The 23,353-nt window shown below is 39.2% G+C and overlaps 2 long non-coding RNA genes across 2 annotated transcripts in view; one reads left to right on the top strand and one right to left on the bottom strand.

Moving 5' to 3' along the window:
* LOC108397888 (uncharacterized) overlaps positions 1-4,201 on the top strand; it is a 29,628-nt gene extending 25,427 nt beyond the window's left edge. Inside the window, exon 6 of the long non-coding RNA XR_005055423.2 lies at positions 2,555-4,201. This is a non-coding gene — a long non-coding RNA (uncharacterized lncRNA). The remainder of the gene's footprint in view (positions 1-2,554) is intronic.
* LOC140843391 (uncharacterized) overlaps positions 1-23,353 on the bottom strand; it is a 104,615-nt gene that overhangs the window by 36,710 nt on the left and 44,552 nt on the right. The gene's annotated exons all lie outside the window — the stretch shown is intronic.

Raw genomic sequence — 23,353 nt, 5'->3', positions numbered from 1 at the left:
GGGCAAGTACCTCAACATAATAAAGGCCATATATGATAAACCCACAGCCAGCATTATACTGAACAGCGAGAAGCTGAAAGCATTTCCACTGAGATCGGGAACCAGACAGGGATGCCCACTCTCCCCACTGTTATTTAACATAGTACTGGAGGTCCTAGCCACGGCAATCAGACAAAACAAAGAAATACAAGGAATCCAGACTGGTAAAGAAGAAGTTAAACTGTCACTATTTGCAGATGATATGATACTACACATAACAAACCCTAAAGACTCCACTCCAAAACTACTAGAACTGATATCGGAATACAGCAAAGTTGCAGGATACAAAATTAACACACAGAAATCTGTAGCTTTCCTATACACTAACAATGAATCAATAGAAAGAGAAATCAGGAAAACAATTCCATTCACCATTGCATCAAAAAGAATAAAATACCTAGGAATAAACCTAACCAAAGAAGTGAAAGACTTGTACTCTGAAAACTACAAGTCACTCTTAAGAGAAATTAAAGGGGACACTAATAAATGGAAACTCATCCCATGCTCATGGCTAGGAAGAATTAATATCGTCAAAATGGCCATCCTGCCCAAAGCAATATACAGATTTGATGCAATACCTCTCAAATTACCAGCAACATTCTTCAATGAATTGGAACAAATAATTCAAAAATTCATATGGAAACACCAAAGACCCCGAATAGCCAAAGCAATCCTGAAAAAGAAGAATAAAGTAGGGGGGGATCTCACTCCCCAACTTCAAGCTCTACTACAAAGCCATAGTAATCAAGACAATTTGGTACTGGCACAAGAACAGAGCCACAGACCAGTGGAACAGATTAGAGACTCCATAAATTAACCCAAACATATATGGTCAATTAATATTTGATAAAGGAGCCATGGACATACAATGGCAAAACGACAGTCTCTTCAACAGATGGTGCTGGCAAAACTGGACAGCTACATGTAGGAGAATGAAACTGGACCATTGTCTAACCCCATATACAAAGGTAAACTCAAAATGGATCAAAGACCTGAATGTAAGTCATGAAACCATTAAACTCTTGGAAAAAAACATAGGCAAAAACCTCTTAGACATAAACATGAGTGACCTCTTCTTGAACATATCTCCCCGGGCAAGGAAAACAACAGCAAAAATGAGCAAGTGGGACTACATTAAGCTGAAAAGCTTCTGTACAGCGAAAGACACCATCAATAGAACAAAAAGGAACCCTACAGTATGGGAGAATATATTTGACAATGACACATCCGATAAAGACTTGACGTCCAGAATATATAAAGAGCTCACACGCCTCAACAAACAAAAAACAAATAACCCAATTAAAAAATGGGCAGAGGAACTGAACAGTTCTCTAAAACAGAAATACAGATGGCCAAGAGACACATGAAAAGATGCTCCACATCCCTAATTATCAGAGAAATGCAAATTAAAACTACAATGAGGTATCACCTCACACCAGTAAGGATAGCTGTCATCCAAAAGACAAACAACAACAAATGTTGGCGAGGCTGTGGAGAAAGGGGAATGTAAATTAGTTCAACCATTGTGGAAAGCTGTATGGAGGTTCATCAAAATGCTCAAAACAGACCTACCATTTGACGCAGAAATTCCACTCCTAGGAATTTACCCTAAGAATGCAGCAATCAAGTTTGAGAAAGACAGATGCACCCCTATGTTTATTGCAGCACTATTTACAATAGCCAAGAATTGGAAGCAACCTAAATGTCCATCGGTAGATGAATGGATAAAGAAGATGTGGTACATATACACAATGGAATACTACTCAGCCATAAGAAGTGGAAAAATCCAACCATTTGCAGCAACATGGATGGAGCTGGAGAGTATTATGCTCAGTGAAATAAGCCAAGTGAAGAAAGAGAAATACCAAATGATTTCACTCATCTGAGGAGTACAAGAACAAAGGAAAAACTGAAGGAACAAAACAGCAGCGGAATTACAGCACACAAAAATGGACTAACAGGTACCAAAGGGAAAGGAACTGGGGAGGATGGGTGGGCTGGGAGGGATAAGGGGGGGGAAGAAGAAGGGGGGTATTAAGATTAGCATGCATGGGGGGGAGGGAGAAAGGGGAGGGTGGGCTACACAACACAGAGAGGACAAGTAGTGACTCTACAACATTTTGCTAAGCTGATGCACAGTAACCATAATGTGGTTGTTAGGGGGGACCTGATAGAGGGGAGAGCATAGTAAACATAGTATTCTTCATGTAAGTGTAGATTAAAAAAAAAAAAAGAAAAAAAAGAAAGAAAGAAAGAAAGAAAAGGGGGATTACTCCTTGATAGGATAAAACTATTGGTAAATCAAAGATCAACACATGCTTTAAATATCCTTAATGTTGATCACTTAAGGGGTGTCAGATGATCAGCTATGGAGGTACTCTTTTCTGATAATATTCCTTTCTCTTAATTAAAAAAAAAAAAAGCAGTTACTGTGTGCTGACCTCCAATGAGTTCTGCACAGAGGTATAGAGGGCATGCCAAAGTGTGGGCAAAGGGTCTGTTTGTTTCTATGCAGATCAAGGCCTAGCTTGGATACCCAGAAAATGAACTAAGATACGATATGAGGAGGAGCTTCCGGCATCAGCACTCTCTGGAGGACTTGTGCCGGGGGATGATCATCAAAAAGCCTTCACAGGGATCCGGACAATGCTGCAGTTGTGGCTGCATCCAGCCCACCGTCTCCTGGACTTTCCATAGGAATGAGGGAGATGTCTAGGCTGGCATGTGCATACAGTGAGACAACGAATTTGACCGGATCTGTACTGTTGGAACTCTACCAGGAGTTGGGAGGGGTGCAAGTTGTAGTACTCCAAAATCTTATGACTATAGACTATCTACGGTTAAAAGAACATATGGGATGTGAACAGATCCCAGAAATGGGCTGCTTTAATTTGTTTGATTTCTCTCAGACTGTTCAAGTACAGTTCGAGAATATCCATCATAACATAGACAAATTTTCACAAATGCCTAGGGTGCCTAAATGGTTTTCTTGGCTTCACTGGAGATGGATGGTAATTATAGATTTGCTTTGTTTATGTCACCGTATTCCTATTATGTTAATATGTGTGTGCAAATTAGTTAGTAGTTTAAAACCTATACATACTTAAGGTACTCTACAAGAAGATATGTCAAGGAAATAATTAATCCTCCCATGTTTTCTTCCATATGCTACCTCTATAGCTTTTCTTCTTCCTTCCTAATTACAACCCTTAAATAGAATTCATGCCTCATATCGAATTTACCGAGTATCATAATTCCTCCAGGTGGTAAAGATACCTCGAGACAAGTGCTGGGCATAGAAGCCACAGGGCATAAATCTGCAAAGAAGTAAAAAGCTAACCTTTTCAAACAATATGGCTTCTCTCTCACTTACCAACTTTACATTTCCCTGTATGGCCCCGGAAGATGACTGGTTAGCCAGAGATGGGTAAGATTCCTCAAGGGAGGAACAACCTAAGACAGGCACAGTCGCAGGGGGGCCATCAGGTGAGAATTTGGGGATCAACAGAGGTGAGGCTCAGAACCTCACCCCCCCTGCTTTGAGAGAAATCTTCTGCATCCGTGGATGTTTTGCTGCCCTTGTCTAGCTTGGATTTATACTTAGTCCATAGGCACACACCTGATCATCTGATCATCTACATTTGCCCTCTTACAGCACTAAACTATGTTTTCTACCTTTATCTTGCATCTACCTACCACTTCAGCATTTTATTAAAAATAAAAATAATAATAATAATAAAGGGAGAAATGTGGGATCAACATATAAATCAAGTACAAAAATCAAACGAATATTCATATTTTACCTGATTGTTTATAGGTCATAATGCTTGATCAAAACCAAAAGTTTCTGTGATGAATGCCCTTGTACTGTTCACCATGTAAGAATTTATTCACTATGTAAGAATTCGTTCACCATGTAAGAACTTGTTCGTTATGCTTCAGAAGATTGGAGACTGACGAGAATTAGGCTTGAGATGGATTAATGATTGTACATTGTGCATTGACCCCCCTATACTGAATTTTATTGTTGTTAACAACCATTTGATCAATAAATATGAGAGATGCCCTCTCAAAAAAAAAATTATAAACATCACAGAGGGAAAACAACAAAGCTAAAACTGAAAGAATAATGCAAAATAAAAAGCAAAGAATTTTAGCAATATTTTCATGAGGAAGTATTGAAACTTTATTTAAAACAACACCTTTTCCAAGAATTGGGAATAGATGGGTTTCATCTGCAGTTTTTTGGCCCCGCAGTTAGAAGCTGTGAACTTTCACTCAGTTACCCCTCTCTTCATCCTGGTTGGTTTTCAGCTTTCAATAAAGCTTTTCACCTGAGCTTGCTCTTTAAGAACACTGGGTTCCGAACTCAGGATAATAGTGAGTACATGCATGCCAGTTTGTTTACCATGAGTCTCAGAGGAAATCATGTGCATCTGTTTACTTTTCCTTGGAACCTAGAAGGTCACCTCTAAAAATAATCTTGCTCAGTGTCCAAGCTTCTGTGACAGAGGTACATGCTTCACATGCTCTCCACAGTTAGTGCCCTCTGCCAGGGATATCTAGTTCCCCAAAGGACTCAGACTAGAGAAAAAGGAGAAAGCAGCCACCAGCTAAGCTCTCCAGCTACAGATTTCATTTAATAATGGATACAAAAGAAGCCCTTTAAAAAATGGTCCATGTCTTTTCTCATGGCTGTCACTCTAGTCTAGGGATACTGAACTTATAAATGTTTATTGGCTCTATTTCTCCTTTTGTGAATTTCCAAGTCCTAATACTAAGAGAATTTCACAACCAGAGCCCATGCTGTGGTTATTGACTTTGCAATAGACACATCTGGGGTACCCAACCACCTTTACCTCTTCTGGAAGGGCCCTGAAGCTCTTGTTGAATGGGAAGGCCTAAGCAACTATGCTTACGTATGTGGAATATTCTCCATTTACCTATGACCTCCAACCCATTCCTCCCCTTTTGAATCCCATTACTCCATGCTGGGCTGGGACCATATTGTGAAAGATCTTGAAAGCCAGAATATGGATTCTGAACAGAGGAGTAGGCAGATGAGAGCTCTGCTTTAAGATAAACCTGGCATTAGTATAAGTGGGCCAAGTGAGGAGAAAAGATAAATTAGAAGTCTAGTGTCCAAGTCAGAAATAATGAAAACCTGACATGGGCAGAAGATAATAGAAAGGTGGTAACTGAAGAGGTAGAATCTGTAGAACTTTATAGCTGATTGGATCCAGGTACAAAGGATTTCCACTTGTTCCAGAAGTTTCCAACACTTGTGCTAGGAAATTGATGGTGTCATTATGGAGGAGATGTCCTCTCTTGGGCTCTGAACTCATCCTCTTTTGCCTCTCCAGGGACTTCACACCGACAACTATTTTGTCATCTATCTTCAATTGTTCCCTTTCATTGATTCTTTTCCATTTTGGTCTATTCAAGAATCTGCCATATTTTAAAAACAAAATAAAACAAACAAAAACAAACCTCTTCCCTTCAGAGGTGGTGAGAAATGTAGGCTATGAACATCTTCATCTTAAATGTAGTGTCAAGAGATGCTATCTATGATTAATGGAATGAAAAATGGAGCTTCCATAGGTTTCAAAGGTGGCCAGTAAAAAAACTGAGAATGTGATACAACCACTTAGATGAGAGGACAGAGAGAGGTGTAAGTTTATTAAATTTTCATTCACTATATCAAGAAGTTAATAATGTCTAACTAAGGCTGATAAATCAAGCAATAGTGATATTAGGAGGTTGATTAGCAATATGGAGGTTACCATAACAGCAACAATCCAATGTGATTGCCTCTTGGCTGGGAAAGGGTGGTTCAGGGGATTTTGAACCATTTGCGTGTATTTCTTTAAGGAAATTTAAAAATCTTTTTTCCTTTTTTTCAGTATGGTAAGGAGAGATGCCTTAAAAAAAATCCTCCCTAAATTCACTTCTCCTTTTGGCTGTCACTAGCTCTCTTCTTCCTTAGAATATATACTTTAGTATATGATGATAATAATTTATATTATTATTAACAAGATTTTAAAAGCTAACATTTACTGAATGATTGCTACGTGCCATGCATTGTGCTAACTGCTTTACTTTTATCATCTCATTTAATCTTTACAGTGAACTTACTGCAAGTAGACATTTTGAAGGTGTTGACTACACTCACCATCCACATTTGCTTACCATCCAGTCTCTCCTCAATCCATGGCAGACTGGCTTCTGCCACCCAAACTCAACTTAGGCTGCTCTCAATAAGGCCACCCATAGTCCCCCCATTGTTAAAACTAGTAATACTTTCTGTGTCTTTAACTTCCACTCCTTCCCTCCTGCTTCTCTGGCTTCTCGGTTTCCTTTAAGGTCTTTCTTCTATTTACCTCCTAAACGTTGGTATGCCTTGGAGTTCCTTCTTCAGTGCTTTTCCTCTCATTTTGTATCCCTTTGGAATATTGACATACTCTTATTGCTGCATTGCCACTGATGAAACTCAAACCTGTCTTTGTCTCTATAGTTCTTTCTCCTGAGCTACAAACCCACAGACCACTGGCTGACATCCTGATCTGGCTGTCCCACTGGCATCTCAACTCAGCACATCCCAAGTGAATTACATCAGCATCCCCCCATACTTGCTTCTTCTTCTATCTTTCTCTTAATGACTCTACCATCATCCACACAGTCACCCACTTCCACATGTGTACATTATTCATTCTTTAGATGCCATCCATATCTAGTTATATCTAATCAACCACCAATTCCCATGCAGTCTCCATCCTGGATTTCTCTCTATTCCTCCTTTAGGAGGCCATCATCATCTCTTATCTGGACTATGGCAGTGGCCTGCTCTTCGGTCTCTCTGTCCTCCCCTCCTTAGGCCCCTCTTGAGTCTATTCTCTATGTTGCAGCCAGACTCTCTCTCATATGCATATCGAACCTGCCTCTCCTCTGCTAAAAGCATGTAATGGTTTCCTGTACCCTCAACCTAGATTCTAGCTGGCCTCTGCTCACTTCTTTCTCAGGCTACCTCTGCTCTGGCTCCTGCCACACTGCAGCTTCTTAATTCTCTCCCTTATTTGCTGGCATTTGCACTCACTGCTCCTACTGCCTGAGAACACCCTTCCTAACCTGTTCTTTTCAGGTTTTAGTTCCTAGTAGTCCTTGATTCAGTATAGACATTTTCTCTTTGGTGGAGGCTTTTTCTGATCCCAAAGGCTGAGTTAGGTGTCCCTTCTGGGCATTCCTATAGGATTTACCTCACCATCATATTTACCTTCATCTTCTCTCTCTCTCTCACTAAACTGAAAACCTTTAGGGGTAAGATTGTTTATTATTTACATTGACAGAGAGCACCAATACACTGAATGAATTATGCAAGGCAGTCCTATGGATTGGAAAGAACATGGAGTCTGGATTCAGACAGACCTAGATTTTGGTTTCTTGCTCTTTGGATTCTTGTTTTTTTTCAGCTGTAAAAAGATCACAGTTCATTCCTTACTGTGAAGATTAAATGAGATGCCTAGCACAGGATGTAGCACACAGGAGCTTGGGAGTCAGTGTGAGTTCCCTTTCCCACAGTGTGTCAGTTTCCCGCTGACAGAGACCTGGGAACCTGGTTTGAGGGAAACAAGAATGAATACAGAGGTGGTTCATGCAGGAGATACAGGCTTAGGAGCTATCAATTTAGGGGCACTGAGGTGGGGCCTAGTGGTAATGAGACTGTACCTGGGGAAGGCACAGGCCTAGAGAGCAGAAAAGAGAAGATCTGCCTTTACAAAAGGAGGCACAGTCTGCAGGATGTTAGAGGAGAACCAAGAAGCAACAGTATCACATACTGCAGAGAAGTTGAGGAGAAAGTGTCTGTGGGTTTTGGCTTATTGAGGTCATTAATGTCCTTGGAAAGAGTGCTGCTGGCTATTTTTTGTGGTTAATCATTTGTTCTAGTTCAGAGGGCCATGTAGGGCTTGGAGTTCCAGAGCGAAAGCCATATGAACTGATAAGTGGAGAAAGAAGAGCTGAATATAACAATAGTAGCAAAAACTGTTCATAATTAACCACAGGGCTGTGTTGGGACCCACGCCAGTGCCCAAATGCCAGGGCCCTTGCCCAGTTCTTACCTCCAGCCCCACTAACTCCTGCTCTCCTTCAGAATACAAAGCATATTTGTATAATACAAAGCACCAGCAGGCATGGGTGGCAGGAAGTGGTGGAAGCATATACAGAATATGCATATGTTTGTATATATATATATATATATATATAAATTATCAGTTTTGCTTGTGTATATAGTAGTTCCCCCTTTAACCAAAGAGGATATGTTCCAAGACCTCCAGTGGATGCCTGAAACCACAGATAGTACTGAACCCTATATATACAATGTTTTTTCCTATATATACATACCTATGATGAGGTTTAATTTATAAATTAGTCACACAGTAAGAGAGTAGGAACATGAACTAATAATAAAACAAAACAATTATAATAATATACTGTAATAAAAGCTAGATCAATGTGGTCTCTCTCTCAAAATATTTTAATGTACTATACTTACCCTTCTGTGATGATGTAAAATGATAACATGCCTATGTGATGAAATGGAGTGCAGTGAATGATGTAAGCATTGTGATGTAGGTTAGACTATTATTAAAATTCTTAGAATATGTCAGAGGAAGATCATCTGCTTCTGGACCAAGGTTGACTGCAGGTAACTGACTACAGAAAGTGAAAGTGTGGGGAAGGGGTGCTACTGTAATGCTATTCTCCCTATTCCTAAAAATGTGCCTTTCTGAGTTGAAGGACACCTCCAGTGCAGACCTCTTGCTGAAGTCACAAGCTGGAGCTGGATCACTGGGTGAGAGAATAAAACACTAAAGATTGCACATCTCCAAAGGTGGCTCTTTGGAGTCCATATTAAAAAGACTCTTGTAGAATCTCTTATTTATTTTTGATTTTAAAATAAAGTAGACTTGGTTTCCTCTTATACTTTCCTCCACTGGAGAGACTCTTGTCTCAGTTACAGTTAAAAAATAAAAAAATTAGGGAAAACAGCAGAGAGAGGACATTTGGGTGGCTTATACTGTTGCTGAGAGGACTAAATGAATTCACATATGTAAAGTGTTTTATCCACTCTTTGGAATGTAATAAACCCTCAACTCAACCAGTGTTAACTATTAATATAAAGTAGGTGTAGGATACTTCTAAATGTGTGCCAGAACTTAAGTGGTCACATGTGCTATCATCTGATTCCACTTAAGAGTATTTATTGGTAGCATACTAGACCATCTTACCCAACAGAAGGGAAAGGTTAGAATAATCAAACCCCAGGAGAGCTGGGGAGAGCTGGACCTTAAGAACTTGAATGCTGCATGCACTGTCTCACTCTTGTCTTTGTGCTTCTGTGTATATTCACTTCACTCTTGCTTACTACAGAGGGGGGCTTCCTCACATGGTCAGAAACCGACAACTCCCAAGCCTACCTCTTATACTTTCCTCCACTGGAGAGACTCTCGCCTCAGTTATAGTTAAAACAAAAATCCAAGGGAAGGACTGTGAGTGGCCTAGCTTGGATCAGGCGCCATCCTCAGACCAATCAGCTCTCGTGGTGGGAGCCGGCACATAGAACACTTTGGTTGCTCCTGTTGGAACCCTCTGGTAAGGGGTTTAGGTAGAGAAGTTCCCAAACGTAAGGGAGGGTGCTGGGCAGACTCCTGTATGCTCACTCATTGGCTGAGGATGGCTGGGGAAAGTCTGGCCTCAGTTCAAATACTACAGTAGATCCCAAAGGCAATACAATACTGAGGCTGTCAGCTAACTGCTCCCCCAAGCAGCTAGTCACTAAGTTCTTGAGGGGACACTGGAACAACCCAACTATCCATGGTTGCTTTGGTTCACCCCTTGTGCTACACAGATTTACTTCTCTGCACAGCTTCATGGAGCAGCTCCTCCACACTCCTCCATTCTGAGGGGTCTGGACTTTTGTTCACCATACCCTTCTCAGGATGGGATTGCTTCACTTGTCCATTCAAGGTTGCCATTCAAAAATAAGGTACCAAGAGGCACCCATATGACTCACCCGAGTTCCACACATATTTGTCCCTACCCTTATTGTGTAACAGGAGCTGTGTCTCCACTTGCTGACCAGTGACAATTATAACCTCTGCCAAAATGGTGACTCTGCTTATTGCTTGTTGGTTACTTTTTAGCTCCCAGACACAAGAATTCAAAATTCATAGTTTGAGTTCACTGTGTCCAATGGCAAGGGTACACTCCCTTACCAGGCCCTCCAATCCTATAGAACCCAGAGCCCAGGAATGGGAAGCATAAATCCTCCAGGGGGTTTCTGGAATGATGGGTAAGTGGAGCCACTCTGCTGCCAGTTTTTGGTTCCTAGGCACATATTTTCTTCCTGCTGAGGCCATAGCACAACATAGAGGCCTTTGATTCAGTGCATCTGCTGCATCCTGTGGAGTGTCCAATCCTTAAGAGTCTTGCCTCCAAGATGACATTTCAGCTCTGTCACTCTGCCACTCTGTCAGGTTGGCAGCTGCTGAGTGCTGCAGTAAATCCCAAGGTAATGGCCCCACATCCATACCTCCTATGTTCAAAATAGGGTCCCCTGGTCAGATGCTGTATTGTGTGGGATTCCATACCTTTGGATCAAATACTCTGTAAGCCCCTGGATAGTGGTAATGGCTGTAGCTCCAAGGATAAGAAGTCAAATCCATATTCTAGTAAGTGTCCATTTATGTGAGATTGAAGCTCTGTGTCTTCTAGGATTCTAGGGGCCCAATTAGTCTACTTATTATGAGTGGATCTCGTCAAGGAATAGAGCCATATAAGGAGCTGAGAGTTGACAGGTAGGATATTCAGAGGCAGTAATAGTGAGGCCAGCTTTGGTAAGTGGGAGTCCATGCTGCTGGGCCTGTATGTAGTCTCTGTCAGCCACTGTGGCCATTCCATTCATGTACCTATTGTGTAAGTTCCAATGACAAAGCTTACACCCAAAATTGAGCTGACCCATCTACAAACCAAGCATGGGCCTTTTCCTTCTGGCTGTCCTGGACACCCTGTACAGCCATAGGTGTGAACTGAGGGAGGAACACTATTGCTTTACAAGTCCAGTATGTCCAAGTCAAATTATATGGGGATTTAACCATACTTATCAACCTGGCAGCCAGGAGAGGTGTGTACAGCTCCTGAGGAGGGCATCTGTTGCCTTGAAGAGAACCCTCTGCAGTGTCTTCCTGCACAGGGAGGGGTGGAGCACCTCTGTGGATTTTGGGGACTCGGGTGAGTCTTCAAGGCCACTATATTTGAGGGTATCCATTCATATGTATCCATCCCATATGTCAGAATCCAAGGTTTTTCTACCAGGGTATAACACACCTGCCATGGCTGGGCATTGAGGGCTTCTAACTATCAAATCCTGAGTTTGCTCCAGGGTTATGCTAGCTACTTCTACTTTATAAGCTACCAGAGAGGCCCTCTGGCTTTCATATTTAGCCATAACTATTTGTTAACTTCTCTCCATCTCCAGTTATTCCTTTGTAGGATGTCAATGCAACTTTTTAATACTCAGGCAGTTCCATTATTCTTCTGTGTAGTCTTCCCCTCCTCCCAACTGCATGCATTTAAAAAGGCTTGAATCATCTCACCAGCCCAGGCATTCTCCACTGGGAAGTCACTCTTAAGTCACTGCTGGTGATATTTTTAGCAATTGGGCTACCATCTGTAGCTGAGACTATCCATGCTCACACACCACTTGGATGAGGCCTCCTTGCCAACAGTTTGTGATCTGGTCCCGCAATTAAAACTGTCTCAACACCAAATGCAATGGTGTATTTTTTCTCTACAAGTCAACAGTAACAATATTATACATAGCAATAATAGTAGTATAACTTCATTTGGGTACCCAGACCCAATTTCAATGTGTGTAAATATGTGGGAGGGGGTCTTCCCACACATACTTACATCAAGCAATTCTCGAACACCAGCAGGCCTTTGGAGAACTCAACTTCATTCTGATGCTATCTCCCTGGAGACAGCACCAGATTGCCAGGTTAAGGGCTCCATCCTACAAGACTGCTCTCTACCCCCCACTCCAGATTCTAGTCGCAAGTCCCAGGCAGTTACTTGTGCTTCTGACCTACTGGCTACACACTAGAGGTTCCCATGACCTCCCCCTTAGTTTCAATTAATTTGCTAGAGCGGCTCACAAAACTCAGGAAAATACTTATATTTACCAGTTTAATAAACAACACCATAAAGGATACAAGTTAACAGCCAGATAAAGTGGGACACAGGGCACGGTTCCGAATAAAGGAGCTTCTATCCTCGTGGAACTTAGGACCTGGCTCAGTGGCACATGGAGGTGTTCTGGTTCCCTGAGCATAGAAGCACTCCCCGACTAAGAAGCAGAATTCAACCAAGCAGGGTAGGCAGAGCAGAGAGAGTGAGCTTTTCTCATGGGTTTTGTGAGGGCTTCACTGCATAGTCATGACTGACTAAATTATTGGCCATTGGCAGTGGATTCAGCCTCCAGCCCCTGCCCTTGGGTGGGGACCCAAAAGTCTCTCATTAATGTGACAAAACTGTTTCACCATTAAGACTCTACAGTGGTTCCAGGAAATGTGGATGAAGACCAAATATACCTGGGAAATATATATCTGATTATATGAATGACCAAATATGTATGTCTTATAACTTCTATAACTCATCACAAGTCCCCAAACTGAGCTTGTTTCAGAAGCTTCCAGTACCATCTATGCTGATAGGTCCAATGGGCAGCAGGCATCAAGGCAGAAAATTATTTTGGTAACATCTATTAACAGACAAAAGGGAAAAGTGGCAGAAATAGTTATAGTAACTCATTAGACCATGATATAGGTCTGCTATCTGGGAAAGGAGAAGGAAAAATAAGGAGAATTGAGTAGGAAGAGCCTTAGGCTGAGGTGTAGCTCTGAGAAAATTTTGGACAGCCCATAAAGGGAGCCCATAGATATAGAAATATCCAGGCACTGGTATTTACATCATGCTTAGTCACTGGCTAGAATTTTCCTAGGAGGAAAGTGGCCATGGTGTATAATAACTAGAAGAAGGCAGAAGGATTCTGGTGTGTTGGTAATTATCTATTTCTTAGTCTGGGTTCCATGAGTGTGTTCATCTTATAAAATTTTATTAAGTTCACTTTTGTGAACTTTCATGTATATATACTATATTTCTATTTTTTAAAAATCATAGATGTCTGCCTTTGGCTCTAAATAATAAAGAACTTTAATTAGAATTGTGAAACTCAAACCTGAGGGGATTAGTCTTATACTCAAAGATCAATTTGGTGATATACCCATAAAGTCTTACAAATATATAAATGCATTTCTAGGAATTTATTGTACGGAAAAGATCACATAAAGTATAAAGTCTTAAGTATAAAGATATTTATCATTATACTGTTTATAATGTGAATATTTATTTGGAAGCAACATAAATTTTCATCAGTACAGGCCCTGATAAATAATTTATGGTACAAATAATGGAGTATAATGAACAGTTTAAAAAAATTATGAAAATCTGTATTTAATATCATGGGAGTATGTTCATGATATAGTATTTATAAATGAAAAAAAAAGTGACTCAAAAATATGTTTAAGATGCTCCCTTTTACCAAAAATGTAATAAAGGCATGTTTTTATATTTCAGAAAAGGATGAAGAGTATTTTACATAAAATAATAGTGGGTATCTTTGAACAGTTAATTTAAAATGATCCTTTGTCTTTTAAATATGGTTTCTACATTTTTTATAATAAAAATGTAATATTAGTCAGAATATTCAATTCTAGTCAGAATTCTGCCCCTAAAAACTATTTAAAAATAAATAAATCAGTCTATGTTTTTAAATACTAACTTTGAGCATCTACAAAGAGTAGAACTTTGTGCCAGCAAAAATCTTTAGGGGAATTTTTAAAAAGGAGCCCAAGAGAGTGTCATTTACTTTAGAAGTTTTTCTTCTTAGAGACATAGACTTAGACACACATAGAATTAGATAATTAATCAGTTATAATGATTAGCCAGGTTATGAGATCCTATAAAGTAGGATATAAAAGTTTATTCATCTGCGTACACCCAGAGTCTTTATGTCATCTGGAATATGATATCAGAGATCTGTATGTATTAGTCAACCAAATGAAAGAATGTATTGAATAAATTAATTAAAAATGAATGATAGATGAGCACATGGTACCCTAGCACAGGACTAGGGACTAGTATAGGATGGCTACAGAATTGTCATGTTTCAGGTACAAACTGTAAGGTGATGACTCCCGAATCCTTTACCACTTTCATGAGTTTCACACAAACATTTACAACAGCAAACTTGATGTTGGCCTCTGGGTGTTCCAAAGGCACCTGCAGCAAATATATTCAAAACTGAACTCATTTTTCCACTAATCCTGTTACTTCTTCTGCTACTAACACCAACCAGACCAGAATCCTAGAAGTCATCCTAGACTTTGTCCTCTCCTTCAGTCTTCACATTCGATTTGGTACTGAAATCTTGTTATTTCTGTTTCTTCAATAGCTTTGAAATTTGATATTTCCTCTCTGCTAGTTTCTTTCCCTACAGCCACTCTTCTTACTATCTATCTTCTTTGTCAATTGTCAGATTTTTCTAACATGCAAATTCAATCACACTTCTCTCTTCCTTAAGATTGTCTAATACTTCCTCACTGCTGTAAGGTAAAACCCACATTCCTTGGTTAGCATGGCTTACAACGTCTTTGATGATCTGGTTCTGTCTCCCTTGGCTAGAAGGCAAGGCTAGAAACTCCCAGTGGTGAGGATTGTATTCCCATCTTCATCATTCCAGTGCTTCTCACAGTTTGGGGAACCCACTAAAGTTTTCCTAAGTGAATGAATAAAGAAATCAGACCTGAAATAGGCTTTGAAGATTGGGCTGGGTGGATAAAATGCAGACACAAGATCTCATCTAGATCCTTCAAATAATTGTTGGGCTACTAAGTTTAGCTTATTGATGAAAGAGATTCCTTTTCATTAACTTTTGTATCTCCATGACCTACCAAGTGCTTGGCACAAAGCTGGTATTCAATAAATACTGGATTAATTAATAAATTGATAAATGGTACTGTGTATTTAGCCAAGCTAGCATTTCTTTTGGGAAAGTAATGCTCAATTACAAAGCAACTTCTTTGGGAAAGACATGGAAACTCCATTACTTCTTTGTGAAGAGGCTACTATGCTGGCTGGATACCCAAGCAAACAGACCAGGCCTCAAGGCAACTTAATTAAGCATATATTTCATGGACCAGAATATGGACCTGCTGCTAGAAAGGACACCTGTTTTCCTGAGTTTAGTAGCTCCAGCATTAATTTCTTAACTGTAACCAGATCTGGCTACAGATGCTGCCAAAACAGGGATATCCCAAGATGTCATTACTGGATGCTAATTTTGGATAAATACCTCCTGGAGGCTGTAAGTCTTTTGAAATCAAGATTGTATGTCCGAATAAGTCATAATATTATTGGAGTTTCCATTTTCAGTGAGTTGTTAAACTCATTTTTTTTGGTAGTTAGGACACATAATGGGCATGCTGGCATTTTATTTTATTTTATTTTATTTTTTATTTTTTGGTATCATTGATATACAATCACGAGCATATTGTGGTTACTAGATTCCCCCCACTGTCAATTCCCAACCACATACACCATTATAGTCACTGTCCATCAGCATACTAAGATGCTATAGAGTCATTACTTATCTTCTCTGTGCTATACTGCCTTCCCCGTCCTCCCCACTACATTACGTATGCTAATCGTAATGCACCTTATTCCCGTTATCCCTCCCTTCCCACCCGTCCTCCCCAGTCCCTTTCCCTTTGGTAACTGTTAGTCTATTCTTGGGTTCTGTGAGTCTGCTGGTGCTTTGTTCCTTCAGTTTTTGCTTTGTTCTTGTACTTCACAGATGAGTGAAATCATTTGGTACTTGTCTTTCTCCACCTAGCTTATTTCACTGAGCATAATACCCTCTAGCTCCATCATGTTGTTACAAATGGTAGGATTTGTGTTCTTATGGCTGAATAATATTCCATTGTGTATATGTACCACATCTTCTTTATCCATTCATCTACTGATGGACACTTAGCTTGCCTCCATGTCTTGGCTATTGTAAGTAGAGGCATGCTGGCATTTTAATACATATACTGATGTTAAGAAGTCAAATATTTCACAAGGTCCTAGGAAGTTGTTTGCAGAGTAGTGTGTTATGAAAAATGACCCTGATGTAATACACTCACTCCCTTCAGAGAACCCGCAAGTAAATTTAGTCAGAGCTTCTGCCAGCATGATTCTAGACCAGCGAATAACAAGGATATCCCAACTGCCAGTTGCTCTTATCTGCTCTTTCTCCTGATGACTAATTTGTAGAAACTCCATTTTGCTACAAGTTCAAGTCTCTAGGTCATCTTACCCCTAGACTTTTCTCCAACTGTTTGATTCTCTGGAGCTTTCGAGGAAAACTCAGTGGTTCATGATATTGTGCCTTTCACTTAAGATATAAAAGAATAAGCTGGTTAAAATATCAGTGGTCTGGACCTTGCAAGCTTTTTTTTTTTCTTGACAGGAAAGGTATTAATGGACCTTATTAGTTAATGAGGAGATTAAAACTTAAGAATAACCTTGGCTAATCTTCCATCATTAAGCTGAAATGCAGCAAATGCTTTCTACCATCATGCCAACATGAAATGTCTATCTTGCTTCCTGTTCAACTAGCTGGAAACTTCAACAAATAAAGCTTAAATCTTAAAATGAGATGGTTTTCTTTTGATCCTCTGGGACACAGAATGGAGAAATAAAAAGGAAGGAGGCCAATTTATATATCCCAGTCACCAAGAGGCTTGGAGCTTTAGGGAAAGATTTCACCAGAGATGAAAGGTATCATTTACAGGTCTCTAAAAAATTAATAAGGCAATTTGATTTTTAATGCTTCTGCAATCTTAGTATACTGGCTTTTTATAGCCCTAAGCTGTTATTTAAATGCAGATCAAAATGTCAAAGCGGGCCTCTACACATCACTGTTCCTGCTGTTTTCAAAATGGTTTCTCTCTTATTTGCATACTTACTTCATTTGAGAACAATCTGCAATGCCCCTGATTAGTTATGAGCAAAGCTGGTCATCTGGTGCCCTCTCAGACTTAGCAGCAACTGCAGCCTGGTTGGAGTTTGGTACGTACAAATATTCCTGGGAGTCCGGGTTGCCTAGTTTAGTTAAAGAGCACTAGCTCTGGAATCTTGTAAGCTGGGTTTGAGTCCTGGGTCCATTGCTCACCAGCTGAAACTTGCGCAAGTTACTTAAACTCTCAATGGTGAAAAGGGAACAATAATAGCACCTACAGAATGTAACACAGTGCCTGGCACAACAGTAAGTGCTTGGCAAATCTTAATAGCTGAAAATAAAATAAGCATCATTTTAAGCAAAACATTACACCTACATGATTTTATACTAGGTCCTGAGGTTATAAATATAATGTGTAAGAGACATGTTCCATCTTTCCCAGGATGATAAAAGAGAAGGGATTTATATCCACATACACTTATTGGATATATGTAGTAAGTTAAGGTGGCACAGCTGTGAGTGGGTGAAAGGAAGGTTTCTTGAGTAAGAAAGCCAGGAGCTCAGCTTTGGAGAAGGGGCAGGATCCAGACAAGCTGACTAGAAGGCCAGGGCCATTCTCAGGCTGTCACAGTTGCATAAATGGCTCTTCTTGTCAACCTCATCGAGTACCTCAGGTTCTTCAGTGGCAAGAATTCATGGGGCAGGAATGAGGGGAGATTCAAAAGGTCATTGGTTTTTTGGAATGTTTTTAGTTTGGTCATTTGAAAACAAATATTTATTGCTAGTTTAAAAATACTTCTTTTCCATAAGGAAGTATTTTGTCAAATGTAGAACAGAAATAATCCTCTGCCCAAACAAAATAAAAAATTACTTATGCACCCATATGTGTCTAGCTTTATTTGGAGAGAACATAAACAGATGTGATCCTGAGATACAATCAAAACTGAACCATCCAAGTTTATATGTAGCTTAATAAATTATGCCTAAGGAAAGGTGTATGGTCCAATTTGGTCCAGGTGAAATATGGTAGTGAGTTTGACTAGGGTGGTGGCAATGAAAAGGGGAGTAAGATCTTTACAGCTAGCTTAATTTGGACATGGCATATTGTAAGGAGAACAAGCTAGTAGGAAATACTTTGCAATAGACTTGTCTCTAGAGACAATAGTTATTTGGTGCTCTACTGTAACTGGAAACTTTATCAAAGGATAGTAAAACATCCCAAGTACTGATATACTAGGGGTAAAACTATTAGAATGTGTCTCTTAGAATCTTACCCATTCATTTAAAAAATTAATTTATTATGTTTCCTACTATGTGCCACTTGGTATGTGTTCCGGTATTGCATATTCGGTTGTGAACAAAACAGATATGTTTCCTTCTTTCATGAAGCTGGGGGCGGGGGGAAAACAGACAATAAACGAGTAAGCAAATGAATCACTATATAATTACACATTCATCAATTTACTCATCCACCGACCAACTAATTATTGAGCACTTATTAAATGTCGAGGAATACTGGGCTCTGGGGTATAATGATGAGCAAAAATAGACTGGCTCCTGTCTTTACGGAGGGTACAATCTGAGGGAAAAGGCAACCTACTCAATGAGTCACACTAAAAAGGTGAAACTGTTACTATGTAAGAACTATATGAAGGAATATACAGAGGAAATCTGACCTCACATGGAGGTCAAGGGAGGGTCCCCTGAGGAAGTGAGAATGCGTGGAGAACTGAAGGACAAGGAAGAATTAGCTGGCAAAAGGAGGGAAGGAGAGCATTCCCGACAGAGGGAAGAGCATATGGCTGACGCCGTGGTGTGTCTTAGAGGCTGAAAGATACTGAGTGTGGCTAGAGGACTGACCCACAAAAGAATGAGAACAGCTGAAGGTGAAGGGGCAAACCCAGAAAACCCAGCAAACTGGTCACAGAAGCCATGGGCAGAGTGTTTCTCAGCAGAAAGGCTGCCAAGAGGTTAATACAAGAACTAAAAATGTTCCCTGGATTTCACAACATGCAGATCATTGATAAACCCTGTGCAGTGACAAGCAAGAAGCCAGAATGGAATGGTCTGAGAGTCAGTGGAAGATAAGAAAATGCAGGGAGTGATAATATAGGTGAGGTATTGCATTTGGTCACATGTAATGGAAACTGATGACAGTAATTTAACTAAATAGGGTTATTTTTCTCACATAACACAAATGACAGAGGGTGACAGTTCAGGCTACTGCAGTGACTCCACAATATCATCAGTGTCTAGAATCCTTCTTTCTGCTCTGTCATCCTCAGTATGTGGCTCTTTTTTCATAGTGAACAGAAGATGGCTGCTCACTCTCAAGCCAGTGTTTTAGATAGGAAGAGGAAAGAAACATCAAGGGAAAAGGTCTGTTGCCTACAGCAGGGAAGCAAAAATTTCTGTAAATCCCTAACTGACTTCATCTTACATATTATTGGCTAGAACTTTATCATGTGGCCACTCCTAGCTGCAAAGGAGCCTGGGAAATGTAGCTCTTTAGCTTGACCCATTGTTGCTCCTTACAGAATCAGCTTCCATATAAACAAAGGAGAAGGATATTGAGAAGGCAACCACAGCAGCTACACAGCATAACCAAATCACATATTCAGATAGTGTGTCCATAAAGGGAAGAAGATTATAAGATGATAGTTGGAGGAGAATGTGGGGTTGAGTGACTTTTAAAAATTGGGAATGATTTGAATATATTTAAAACTTCATGAGAAGGACCTAATCAGGAGAGGGAGAGAAAATTTGAATATATAAGAACAGAAGGATAATTAACTATAATGTTCCTTAGAAATAGGGAGGGAATGGAATTTAAGAAAGGAGAAGGAATAACATTAAAGAACAATAAGGATAGGCTCCCTATTGTCAGGACAGAGAGGAGGAAAGTAGGCTTACATGTTTTATGTTGAGAAAATGAAGCTTCTATTTCTTCAATAATGTAAGAGGTAAGGTTCACTATTGCCAGTGAGAGGGTAGAAGAGAGTGATCAGAGTTTTGAGAAGTTTGAGACATTAAGTTTGAAATAGCCATTGTAGAGCTAAACTGATTCAAGTGTGAAGGGCACAAATAAACTGCTATCAGGGAATGTTGTTCTCATGTGTGCCTTTCCTGAGGAATATATTAGAAAATGAGCTTCAGACAGTCAAAGTGACTAGAAAGATATCAACATAAGGTCTGGTGTTGAGTATTAAATATACAATTACTTATGTAACTACCCACATCCATACCCATACCAGCTGAATATCCTCCCCATCACCATTATTAATTCAAACATCATTTATTCAACAAATATTTAGTGAATATTCTTTAGTGAATAAGATATTTTTGCATATCATCAGCACATTGGTTGAGGGTGGGTGGGAAATAGAGCTTGGGAGAAGGCAGCAGTGGGAAATCAACTGTAAGAAAAGGTGGACCCTCTCTTAGCTGGGAGAATGCATAGAAGTCTTAACATCCAGGCCCAGGGAGAGTGGCTAAACTGCACCTAGACAATGACATGCAAGAGGTGGTCTGATCTGAAGGGTAAGATGGGAATGCTAGTGTCTGATTTTAGAAGGCACCAGGGACCAATCTGGAATCAGGTTGATTGGAAATAAGGGCACCAGCTGTAGAGATGGTGGGTGCAAAGTTAGAGGGTGGAACAGGGTTCAGCAGGCCTGCTTCCTAGTTGGCTGATTCCTCAAAATGTCAGTCTCAGGAGGTTCCAGGAACCTGGATGTTAGATCCCCATCTAACTGGTAGGGCTGACGCCAGGAATTTGCATCTGAATAATGCTGCCCATGTTAAGAGCTAGATTATCCTGCATATGTATCTATACCTTATAATACCTAATGCAATAGAAAAGTATTTTCATTTCTATATTCTTCTTACCACTATGGAAAGAATATCTCATACTCAATGGGGCACATAGTAATAATAACCACCACCATTTATGCTATATGCCAGACACTGTTCTAGATACTTAGTGAGCTGTATCTCATTTTATCTTTATGACAACCCTCTAAGTTGGCTATTGTTCTTATGATTTACAGAAGAGAAAACTGAGCCCAGTCCACTAAGTTTAATCTGCCCAAGATCAACAGTTATAAATGGCCAAACTAGGAATTTAGCCCATGTGTGATTCCAGACCTAACATTATGCCATAACTGTTTTATTACACCATTCCAGTATGTTGTTGAAACCTTAATAAGTGTCAGTTAAATAACTGTTGAATTTGTCTGCTTCCTAGGTAAGCAAAACTGGGATCACAGCTCATTTCTCAGGATATGTTGCTAAAATGACAAGACCATGCTGCCCTCTATCAGCTTCAGTGACGTTGGTCGCTGGTTATTTTCCAAATGAAAAGAATATTTGACATTTCTATTGTGATAGACACTTAATATAAAAACATTTAACTCAACCTTAACTACATATATTATGAGCACTGAAGCCTATACATATACACACAAAAATCAATGTAAAATTTTTAATGAATATGCAAAATTTCAATCTGTGCTAAAGGCCAGTTGTACTCATTGCAGTTTTCACTTTTTCTTTGACCTGCCATTAAAACTTTATTTTTACTTCTAGAGAAATAAAAAAGTTATTTAAGTTTTCCCACACTTTTGTTTGCTTATCATTTCTTCAATGAAAATTTTCAAAGATACACAAAAGCAGAGAGAATAGAACCTTCTAGTATCACTCAGTTTCAACAATGATCATTTTCCATTATGTTTGATGACATGATTTCTGATAGTTATCTCATAAATCCTTTCTGATCTAATAACTACATCATTCACTTAGTATCTTAGTATTTCCATATCATTGTATAATTACTGCCTTATACTAATTAACCATGGCTAATTAGAGGACTTCTGATATACAATTAAGTGTTATTGTTGAAGTTAGCTCACTATAGTCCACAAAGAATTACTGTTTTACCTGGAAACATGATTGTTTTATGTAAGTTTTGGCTTGGGTTGGGTTAGAAAATGAATCTACTTGGTATCTATTGGCCCCATTAGATTGGTCCATGTTTACCACCCTGACCATCCAATCTTAACCTTCTTTCTGTTAACACAGAAATAGAGGAGAAATTTATCCTCTGCCAAGATAATCAGAACAGAAATGTGGCTGCCTGAATGACAGTGTGCATAATAATGTCATTCATAGCTATTTATAGTAAGTTCATTCAGAAAGTATCTGATGCTCATAATTCCACAAGTTTGATGCCAGTGTGGGCCATGGACTTCCTTGGTTCTGATCCTTAGCCAGCCTTCTTCATGACATGACAGAGTAGATCATGTAAGACAGCATGAATATTTCAACCAGAATATATCCTGCTGCTAGATAAAACAAAACAAGAACAACAGAACTATACTCAAATCCCGCATTCTTGAGAATGGAGCCATATTGTATTTTTATATAAATATAATAACCACAGTTCAATAGCTTTTTTTCCAAGAATTTTAAGATTGAGATGTTTTTTCCCCTTACAGCTAGAAGATAATACCTCACTAAGATACAGATTTCTGAGAGAATTTTTCTTATATAAAACCTTCAAGTTAAATTATGACTTTTCAAAGGTCTCAAATGACTTTTAAAATAGAAGAATTATAAATCTTTTTATTATTTTTTTCTCTCAGTTATATTCTGGAATTGGTTTAATATGATCTGATGGTACTATTTGCTCCCACCCCTCCTTTTTTTTTTTTGTGGTCACTTACTCTAAAGTGATTATAACTTTACAGATTCAGATTTACTGTGTAGTATTTCAAGCCACTTGTTGAATTGTTTGTTTTAACCCATCTGGTTATGTAATTAACATTTTTTAGTATTTTCTTATAATTGCTTCTTTTAAGATATTTGAACCTTGACAGTTATTCACCTTCTTAAACAAAACACTGTTTAACATTTTGATTTATTTTTAATTAAATAAAAATAACTATATCCTTTTTACAAGAGACACACTTAAAATAAAATTAAAGAAAGAAAAAATTTTAAAAAAGGAATGGAAAAAGTTCACTAGAAAAATGCTAAGGAAAAGCTGGATATAGCACTTTTATACTCATTACTCTACTTGCATATTATTCAACAGAGCACTGTAGTATTGTAAATACATAACTGTTTTATGTACTAAGCAGTCTAGAGAAAAGCAGGTAATAGTGATGACTTCCTAAACCCATTGCATCATCCTTG

Source organism: Manis javanica, chromosome 1, assembly GCF_040802235.1.
Source record: "Manis javanica isolate MJ-LG chromosome 1, MJ_LKY, whole genome shotgun sequence".
Lineage (NCBI taxonomy): Eukaryota > Metazoa > Chordata > Mammalia > Pholidota > Manidae > Manis > Manis javanica.
This window is presented reverse-complemented; position numbering and strand designations above follow the sequence as displayed.